This window comes from Parasteatoda tepidariorum, chromosome 6 (assembly GCF_043381705.1).
Source record: "Parasteatoda tepidariorum isolate YZ-2023 chromosome 6, CAS_Ptep_4.0, whole genome shotgun sequence".
Lineage (NCBI taxonomy): Eukaryota > Metazoa > Arthropoda > Arachnida > Araneae > Theridiidae > Parasteatoda > Parasteatoda tepidariorum.
In genome coordinates, this window is record NC_092209.1 from 14377017 (window position 1) to 14387154 (window position 10138).

The 10138-nt window shown below is 27.4% G+C and overlaps 1 long non-coding RNA gene across 1 annotated transcript; it reads left to right on the forward strand.

Annotated features, from left to right (window-relative positions):
* Window positions 1-312: 312 nt before the first annotated feature.
* LOC139425750 (uncharacterized) lies at window positions 313-1812 on the forward strand. The gene is made up of 3 exons (XR_011636900.1): window positions 313-466; window positions 1044-1304; window positions 1561-1812. It is a non-coding gene; the product is annotated as an uncharacterized lncRNA (long non-coding RNA).
* Window positions 1813-10138: the final 8326 nt, after the last annotated feature.

Consider the following 10138-nt stretch of genomic DNA (forward strand, 5'->3'; position numbering starts at 1 on the left):
CTCCATTCTTCGTTGAATTACTGTGGCTCATTCTGAATCAATTTACTAATACAGCTGCTAACAATGCTAATCACTAACTGCTTATTTGTTAGTAATTATAAATAAAAAATAAATAATATATTTTCTTATACTAATGACTTCATTTATTTGTTCATGATATTACCTGTCTGTGTTATCCCTGCTTTGTATTGTCCACAAGAGGAGTTTTGGAGGAAAAATCATCCATGTTAAGTTCCTGAAATGCTCCGGAGAATTACTTGCAGTTAGGTAATCGATAAGTAACCACGCGCGAGGGGGGCCCCCCTCAAAGAGAAGAGGAGAAAGCGAACGATGCTCACAAGCTCCGCCATTACAACGACTGAACTGATTAGCGTTGTAGAAATGTTTTTATCGGAGTTTATTATTTTAATTTCTACTTTTCCTAAAAATTAAACGTTTCATGTAGTTGTTTTTGAGAAATAAATATGTATATATATATTTTATTATTATATGTTATTATTTTCTCATTACTATCCACATACTTTGGTTTAATATGTAAACCCAGATTATTTTTTTTTATAATGCTTATTATTTGTTAAATATATACTTAATCTTCATTTAATAGTGCTGTGGAGTTTACTATTCTAAGGGAAACGTTTAATTTCAATAGATGTTAATAAAAATATCCACTTTAAAATTGAAACCCGAAAATATTAATTTGTAACCGACACAATTGCGTAGCATCATGCAATTTTTTTTTCTATATTCAAAGAATTAAATACTGGATAGTATAATTAGTGAATGTTTTTTAAATAATTAATAATACAAGCAATTTTCTGAAGTTCAATTAAACAATATTATATTAGGTGCTTGTCCAATTTGACAAAGCAAGTAGATGTAGTTATTTAATTTTTTCTAATGAAAAGATTTTTAAAAAAAAGGATGGATTATCTTTTTTTTTATTGTTGTAAGCTTTATCTCCTGTATGGGCCAAGTTAATAGGTGCCTTATTTTTGTGTTTTTTAAGATTTTGTTTTAATATTGGATGTTTTATTTTCAGGTAGTCTATCAAATAAGATATTGGTATCATACTGCATCCTGTTTCTCAAAGTAATTTGAAAGAGTCTTGGAAAGATTTAGGCTAAATATATTAATATGTAGTGTGGTTTGTGTTGCAAAATTCAATCACAATATATATTAAAGGGATTTTGGCTGTCATGTTTTACTCTCATTGTTCTTCTGAAAGGTTATATGAGTCTTCTATTCTTCCTTGAAGATGTTGGATATTTGTATTTAGCTTTGTTGGATCAAATTCTTCTCAGCAAGTTCGTATTGTCCTTGTATAACTATACCCATTTTTATTTTTTTTCTAATTTTTTTTCCTTCAATGAAATATAATTTAAACTTATTTTAAAATGTTTTAATAAGAAAAAGTAGTTAAATTACATTGTAATAGTTTTATTGAGTAATGTAATAGCACTTAAGTATTCCAAGTTAAGTTTAGTTAGTAATTCTAAACTTTTTATAACCATAAATTTCATTTGAGCATTCATATTTACTTTTTGTGTACTTTTCTGTTAGCAGGTCCCAAGTAGTAATCTGTTGAACACAAATTAAAATTTCCAAGAAGACAATTTGAATTTTGATTGAGATAAGGAAAAAGTACCAGTTTTAGAGAATGCACTGAATCCTTTTTCAAAAATCATAAGCGATTAGGGAAGTTAAATTATTTTAATTTTATGCAACAAAGATCAGAATTTTTTTTCATATTAACAATTAAATAGTGTATATTATATATATATTCCCAATGTGATTCATAGTAGTTCTATTAAGGTTGGCACGATTAAAAATCGTGTTTTTTTTAAAAAAATTTCTTAATAACTGCATGAAATTTTTTCAAAACAAGTAAGTGACAATGAAGGCTTTTCACAAATAAATAATTAAAATGGGATGTATGTAAATAATAAATCGAGATAGACTAAGAGTTAAGAAGCTTAAAATTTTCCATTTGCTGTATAAAAATATGTCTACATTAAAGATTGCAAAATACTGCATTTTTTGCTGTTACTTTTGCTTTTAAAATTTATGTAAAATAGGTAGGAAAATTTGCTCAGCTCTAAGTAACTTAATTTTTTTGAGAATTTAGTTGATATATTTCATCCCAGATGAAAGTTGTGAATTTAACTACTTTGGTTTTATTGTTTTTAAATACTATTAAATAAATTGTAACACATTTGATCAGATGACTTCAAATGCAAGTGTAAAAAAAAGTGTATTGTTCCTAACCTTGCTTTCTTTTCATTACTTATTTTAATTTCCTTTTCGATACAGACACTGTATATAAAAATAGTTTTAGGCCTCTTTATTATTGTCTTATATCTTGCTTTGCCCAGTGTAATCTATTCATATCCCAAAGCTTTGTAGTTCCAACATGCATGAAAATTAAATAGCAATCAGTTTCCATTTCTTGTTGGTTTTAATATTCTGATTACCATTGTTTGCAAAAACACTAAATACAATTGTACTTGTAAAGACCAAAAAATATTTAGTATATACTATGCATTAAAGGTATTGATAAATACTTTTCTTTGTGTATTATTTGCGATTAATTCCTATGAATACTATTTGTGACTAATAATGATATCAAAAATGTGTGTTTGCAATAAGTTAAAGAGTACTACCCTTCTTCTAGGAATTAAGTTTTGTCTTCCGCAGATGACTCTTCCATTATTCGTCCTAGATGAATATTCTGTGTTCAGCAGTATAGGCTAAATACCAAATATTTGTATGTTGCATCTCTAATTTAGAAGCAGCAATTGCTGTTTATTTTTGAAAATGTAATTTTTTTATTATAATTTTACAGTGCTGAGCATAATCTTGTATCTATTTACAATTTAAAAACTCTTTAAAAAAAGTTTTTTGCAATAACTGGACCCTATTTGCACAAATTCATAAAAGCAGAACCCTGGTTGTAAGATTGTGAGTAATATTTTTCACAATTTCACAAAATGTCTAGACAGACCCCTGCTTGTAACCTAACCTAGTAAAGAGTATCATATTTTACTAGCACTTATATTTTATTTGATGGTCAATTTATTTTTGTTTTGCCAACTTGCATTGGTTGAAAAAATATTTTATGGGTTACATGCAAATTTTTTTTAATATTATGACTACTATTAAAATGCAGGAAACAAACTTAACTTGAGAACTTAACATCCACATATATTTAAAATGGCTTAGAAAAGAAGGTTGACCTATTTAAATATGAATCTAGTGAGCCAGTTTGTTATTCTAAATAAATATTTGTGCTAATTTCTTTAACCTTTCACTTTCTCGGCATTTTTAATTAAAAAAAATTTCATGAACTTAACAAATTTTTGAAATTTATTTTATTTAAATATTTGATAAGTGTTTTATACTTTTTTAGTTCTACTAAATAAAGTACATCTGAGTAAAGTGAATTGATATAGCCTTTTATTAAATGAATATACTTTTGTATTTGAAGGTGTGGTTTAAGTGATAATTAGTTTTTCCGATCAGCCACAGGGGGATTCTCATCGCGTGCACTGACGGGTGTACAAAGATTTGTACTAATCAGATCAAAACATTTAGTTGCGTTTGAACTTTGTTTCTTTTCTAAATTAACATATGTAGCTACCATTATATGTATAACCAGGAATCATTTCAATTGCAAGGTTTTTCCCCCTACTTTGGTGAGACAAATTAATACCAAATGCTCATTAGATGTTCAAACCAACATGTTTTGATGTTATTCGTATAAATTCATAGCAATTTTTTTGAAGTCTCAGATTTATATTTTATAATGCAAAGGTTGATGTAAATATTCTTATTTAATATGAGATTACTAATTTGAATTAAAGAAAATCAAGTGTTTTGCTAGTATTTTCAAATTGGATTGTGTATTCTTCTATATTTCTAGTATAAATGAGAGGTTCAATTCCTCGTTGCATTTAGAAAATTTACCTGCTACTTGCGAAAATAGAATATATGATTCTAGGAAACCCAACACACTATTGCATTTTTAACACATTTGTTCTTTAGACCAGAATTGAAAGCTATGTGGCTCAGAAATGTTTTGTACATACACATACAAAGGGAGCATTACAGTGTTCATTTATAATTTACAGATGAAACGGCTTCTTTAAAAAAAAATTTATAAACAGTTCAAACTCATATCTTATATAATCGAAAAGTTTCCTTGTTGTGATCTGTGGCAGAATAATAGCCAAGACTTGGCAATTTCCATGCAAGTGTACCACAAGAAACTATAAACTTACCAAAAAAACTTCTATACATATATATTTTTTTTAAAAATCTGTTTGGTGCTTTAACAATTGCAGTTTGTGTCACAGATCATAATGGTATAATCCTTATAATTACTTTCAGACAGTTTTTCAAGACATCTTTAAAGATAACGTGACATTATTATGATGCAGGTTAATTAAATGATGACAAAATCTTCAGGAATAGCAAAATTATAAATTCATATGTAGTTCAGTTCACTTCTTTAAAAATTATGTTTCTAAATAAATTTTGCTTATATTTTTTTGTTAAGTTGTGCACAGTAATGCAAATGCAAATGTAATAAGACTTCAAAAAGTTTGAAAGAAAAATTTATCTGAAGTGTCATTTGAAAGTAAGCATCATGACCGGCATTTTGAATTAATGAATTTAAAGATAGTTGATGTTAATAAAGTGTATTTTCTCTTTTTACCAGTAGATAGTGAGAAAAGAACCAAATTAAATTGAAACCAAATATAAAGTTAACTAAATACGAAGAAAAAAAGTTTTTTTTTAATAAATGGAATGCTAATGAAGATATCACTTGTGCACAAACAAACCAGAGGAAATAATTCATTTATGAAAATAGAAAAATTCATACTTTATTGTAAGTAACAAGAAATAGACTGTACAAGATTACCTCAAAAAACCTTGGCTATAGTAGGAATGTGAAAAAAGAAATTAATAACTAATTGCGTTAGTCAATATTTAAAATTAATTACGATTCACCTAATTAAAATAAGCATTAAATTCCAAAAAAAAAAATACGTATTGATGTTTGTTTACATTTTAGTTCAGCTTGTTGCCATTCGGTGAAAGATAAATTAAGCTGGTTGCCATTCAAAGAAATTATGCCGTAATGTCTATTTAATCAAAAAAGAGAATTCATAACTATTAAAATTACGGCTGTGCACAGTAATTTCAAATAGGTCTTATTAATATATAATATTATATAGTAAATATAATATATAGTCTTATTTCTAGTAAATGTTTCCTAGCTAAAGTCAACTTATTAGAAACCGCAACTAAAGTTAACTGCAACCGTCACGCTTTGAAATCCAAAACAAATGCTAAAAGTAAACAAAACAGAATTTACGCATTGAGAAATAATTCTTAGGTAGTGTATAGCGTGAGGATGCCTGTGAATCCTCAGGAAACAGGATGATCCCTCAAGGCATGTTTTCAAGCATGCGCAGTATACTAATCATAATGAGTAACGCCTCCTCCCTGTCCTTCCTAGTCAGATGACTACGCGATAGAAAATGGCGAGAAATGGCATTTCAAAAATGTGACTACTTCAAATTTATCCAAAACTAATCAAGGATTACATAAAGGGTATGTGACTATACTTTATTCAAAATATTTATTATCTGCCTTTTCACTAGAAATTTATACCTCCTTAAGAGTTGAATGATCATTTCTTTAAAATATTTGACTAACGAAAATCTTTATTTGATGTCAAAATGTGCAATGACTGGTGGATTACCAGAGGAAACCCGAATAGAGAATGATTTTTAAATTTAAATATGTTTATGCAATCCTTTGTAATAGTATTTAACGAGCATTTAATAATATATNAAATAACTGCATTGAAAAAATTGGAATTATTAAATAAAGCTGTGATAAACTGTCATCAAACGAAAAATTTCTTTAAATAAAGTAGCCAGCCAAATTATTATTCTTTCATTGGCAGTAAACATAAAAACTACACATCCACATATGTGGCCTCTAATAGAAAGAGATTAAAAATTTTAGTGAGCATGTGCATTACATTATCACTATTTTATAGCATAAATACCTTATGAGACGCCCCTACTGTCGAATGTTTAACATTGTAGTATAAATTCTGAGTGTCACGCTGATCTTCAGGCATAATCGAAGCATATTAACTTGCCACAAATCCATTTCCAGGTTTGACTTAGGGAGACTATTACCAGAAAGCTGGGTATAAAACATAACAACAGCTTGCTAGTCAATGTCCCTCTGAGTCTTTATCCCAGCAATTGCCACCTCATTTAAAACATTGTTATGTTACTGAAATCCACTGTAAATATATCGGAGCTCATTCTAGGTAGGAAAAAGGGCAGGGTACAAAAGGTTAAAAATAGGGCATTATTATTTTAAAAAAGGCAATAATTTCTTTCTATGGGCTTTACACATTCTATTAAAAAACATTGTCAATTAGTAAATGAAAAATATTTTTTTAAACTTTACTAAAAGTAGCAAAGCAATCATATTAATTACTAATTTTTATTACTAAATTAACATATATATCGAGCTAGTTAGCTTAGTAATTTATTTTAAATGCATGTTAAGTATCTGTAGTTATGATTTATAAATTAAAATCATTAATAATTATTATTATTTAATGATAGTGGAAGTAACTGCAAACTTTCAAAGACAAGTGCAACAAGGGGGTGTGATGGCTATTTTTCCTTTCCCATATAAATCTATCTATTGACAGCAATGACAAACAAAATAAAAAGAGTTGAAAATAACAAAAGTTAAAGAAATCCATTGTAGAGTTTGGGGAAAAAATAAAGAAGGGTAGAGGAAAGAAAGGGTATGGAATCTATTACATCAGGGCACTAATTTACTTCAGGGGCAACAGGGTTTATTCTTTTGACTAAAGGGACAGCAGGGTGCTGTGCCCTGTTTACGCTGCCTAGAATGAGCTCTGAATATATAATAACAAGCATAAGACATAAAAAAAAAATTCAAAAAGCATGGTCTTTATAATCATGCTATTAATACATAGTACTTAAATCATACTTTTAAGGATTAAAGACTAAAAGCCATAAATAACATTGACAATAAACAAACTTGTACAATAAAAAAAGATACGACTTACTTTGAGGGAAATTAAATCTTGCTTATAAAACTAGTTAAACAGTATTTTTTCTCTCTCTTCTTTAAACGAGGAATTAGTTTAAAGTAATTGTATAGTAAAGTAAGTAAAGAATAGTAAAGTAAGTTGTAAATTTAGCTACATATAACATAAGATGCTCTTTCATTGCATTGATATTTTAACAATGTGTAGAAGAGGACATTTGGCTTAAATAAGCATTAATTCCGTACCTTTAATACTGACTCAAATCAATCACGAGGTCAGAGAAACTACTATCAACAGTAGGTTTAGAAAATATTTTGAAATGTTTACAAACCAAATGAATATGTGAAAAAAATAATCAATGAAAGAAATGAGAAAAAAGTTACCTAAATTCCTAAGGAAGAATAATAAACAATTTATCATGAATAAATTAATAGGAAACATAAGGAAAGACCGTGGCGCTTTTTACTAATTATTATTTAGTTCAGCTAAGAAATTTTCTGGATTTTGGTAATTCACTTTATGAAAATTTATTTGAATACAAACAGATTAATAAATAAAAATCATTTCGCAAGGTTAAAACGTAAATTTAATAAAATCTTTAACGTGCACGAAAGTAGAAGAAAAAAAAAAGGTTTGAACATAAAAATAATTCAGAAAACATAATTATAAGCATTATTCTACAGTTATACTTTTGATAATAATTACTTTACTCTATAAACAAGACTTTTAATAAAGGTATATTCCTTACAGTCATGTACCAAATATGCACTTTTACTCACAAAAATTAAACACAATTCTCACATTAAATACTCACATACATTACTCACATTAAATACAATTTGCCAATGATATAGTTCACCTTTTTGTAAAACTGGAATAAAATTTTCAATATAATTCTAAAAATAAATGGAAACATTTTTCATTAGAAAGAATACATTTTTCCGTCACTCTTAAAAAATCACACAAATCTGCTATGTATTTTCAATAAAAAAATAAACATTATTCCTTATTGAGAAATTATGACTAAGAACAAAATTTTTACGGGCTTGAGACTTTCAAATCATGCCAGTATGTTTTTAATGAATGAATGTTCTATCCTGAGTTAAACTTCAGTGATGAAATAACGATGAAAGTGTTATTTGTATCCAACAAATATTAATAAAATAATTCTTATTTAGGATAGATCAGGATTTTTATTTGCATAGCAATTGATTGACGTGTCTTTGGGTAATTTTAATGCGTCATAAATTATTTTAAGTTATCATGCTGTATGCACATTATCAGGGGTCTGTCTATAGGTTTTTCTGAGAGGTACCTATTTTGTGAAAATTTAGACCTAATTTGAGAAAATTAAAAATTATATTAAAAAAAAAAACACAAAAATATGGATTTATCCTTTTTTACGGTATACCACAATAAAATTTTACGAAAAAGTATTTTGCGAAACTACAGTTTTTCTTGAATTTGTGTAGATACCGCTAAACGGTAGTAAATTTAGCCTGGACAGACCCCTGATTCTGCAGAATAAATCAGTAAAAAAAAAGAGAGAGACTTTAAACACAGAATTCATTAAATCTGAGGCGTAAAAACAATTATCTTGCTCAGTTTTATTAATCTAACTATTTTTGAAAAATACATCATTTTAAATGCTACTAAAAATACAATAACTGAATTAGATAACATAAACCTTCAATATTGTTGCTGAATATTATTGCTATAAGGACGGACCAATGTAACCCATGTGGTCAGCAAAGGTACCCTAGCCTTGGGATATGTTGGTTAATAAAATAAATAAGCAAAATGAAATAAAAATAGAGAAGATGAATTTTAATGGAATAACTATTATATGTTAAACTATCTCATTTTCTCAATAATTGCTACTAGAATCAACACTTTCTAAAATGTGAAATAATGCTTATTTACTTACTTTTATTAACCTTAAATTAGCTTGAAATTATTTAGTTATTAAAATAATTAGGAAAATCTGATCTAAAAACTTTATATTAATAGTGAGTAAAAAAAAAAATTAACAAAATTTAGCTTCTGTTACACATTTATTGTTTTGTATTAATTTTATTTACAGAATTTAAGTTAAACTAATCTTATTCACTTTAAATAAATTTAGTAAGAATTATTGTTATTCACCTTAATTAAATGGTCAATAAAAAAATGTAAACTTCAAATCTATGAAAAAAAAAGCAATAAAATAGTAAAATAAATAGCACAATATAAAAAAAAAAAGAAAGAAAAACACAAAATTTTAAACTATGCTAATTCTAAAATCCTAGGAAATACTCACTCATGAATTTAACTAACATTGAAAACATCAGAAGCTAAAAATAATATATGAGAGAAAAACTGAAAACATGGATTTTAATAACTTTTATTTAATTATATAACGAACTACGAATCACTGATTAATATGAACAAAATAAAAACTATTTATTTAACTAATCATAATAATTGAACAAGCAACAGTAAGCTAAGGAAACTCTACATAATTGTATCTGCAATTAGATTAACAATAAATTAATTATAATACATTTCTTTAAAAAGTAACATTAAACAATAAATACTACTTACTGAACATGATTTAAAAAAAAGAAAATGGCACGTGGATTCCTACACCCCGGGAGTGTGACGTCACTCACGTCACCTGAGAAGAGCCCATGCGCCGGTGAAAAACTGGTTCTCACTATCTCCTACTTGAAGCCGGAGCATTTCAGCCACGATTTTTCCCCCCAAACTCCTTCTGTCTAGTACACCGACACCGCAGAAAAAATATTTTTTAATCTACTCCGGCTATCAGTATCGCTAAACAGACACAGACAACCTTTATTTATTTATAGTATAATGAACGGACAATTCAGAAGGATATTCAATTCTAAGCAATTTTATATGCTGAAATATTTTTTATAAAAATTAGACTGGTAGATAACACTAATATTGAAATTGACATTACTTATTTTTAAAATGTATCCGTTTTTTTCTGCGTAAGCTAACATCATGAATAATCGTGTCAAA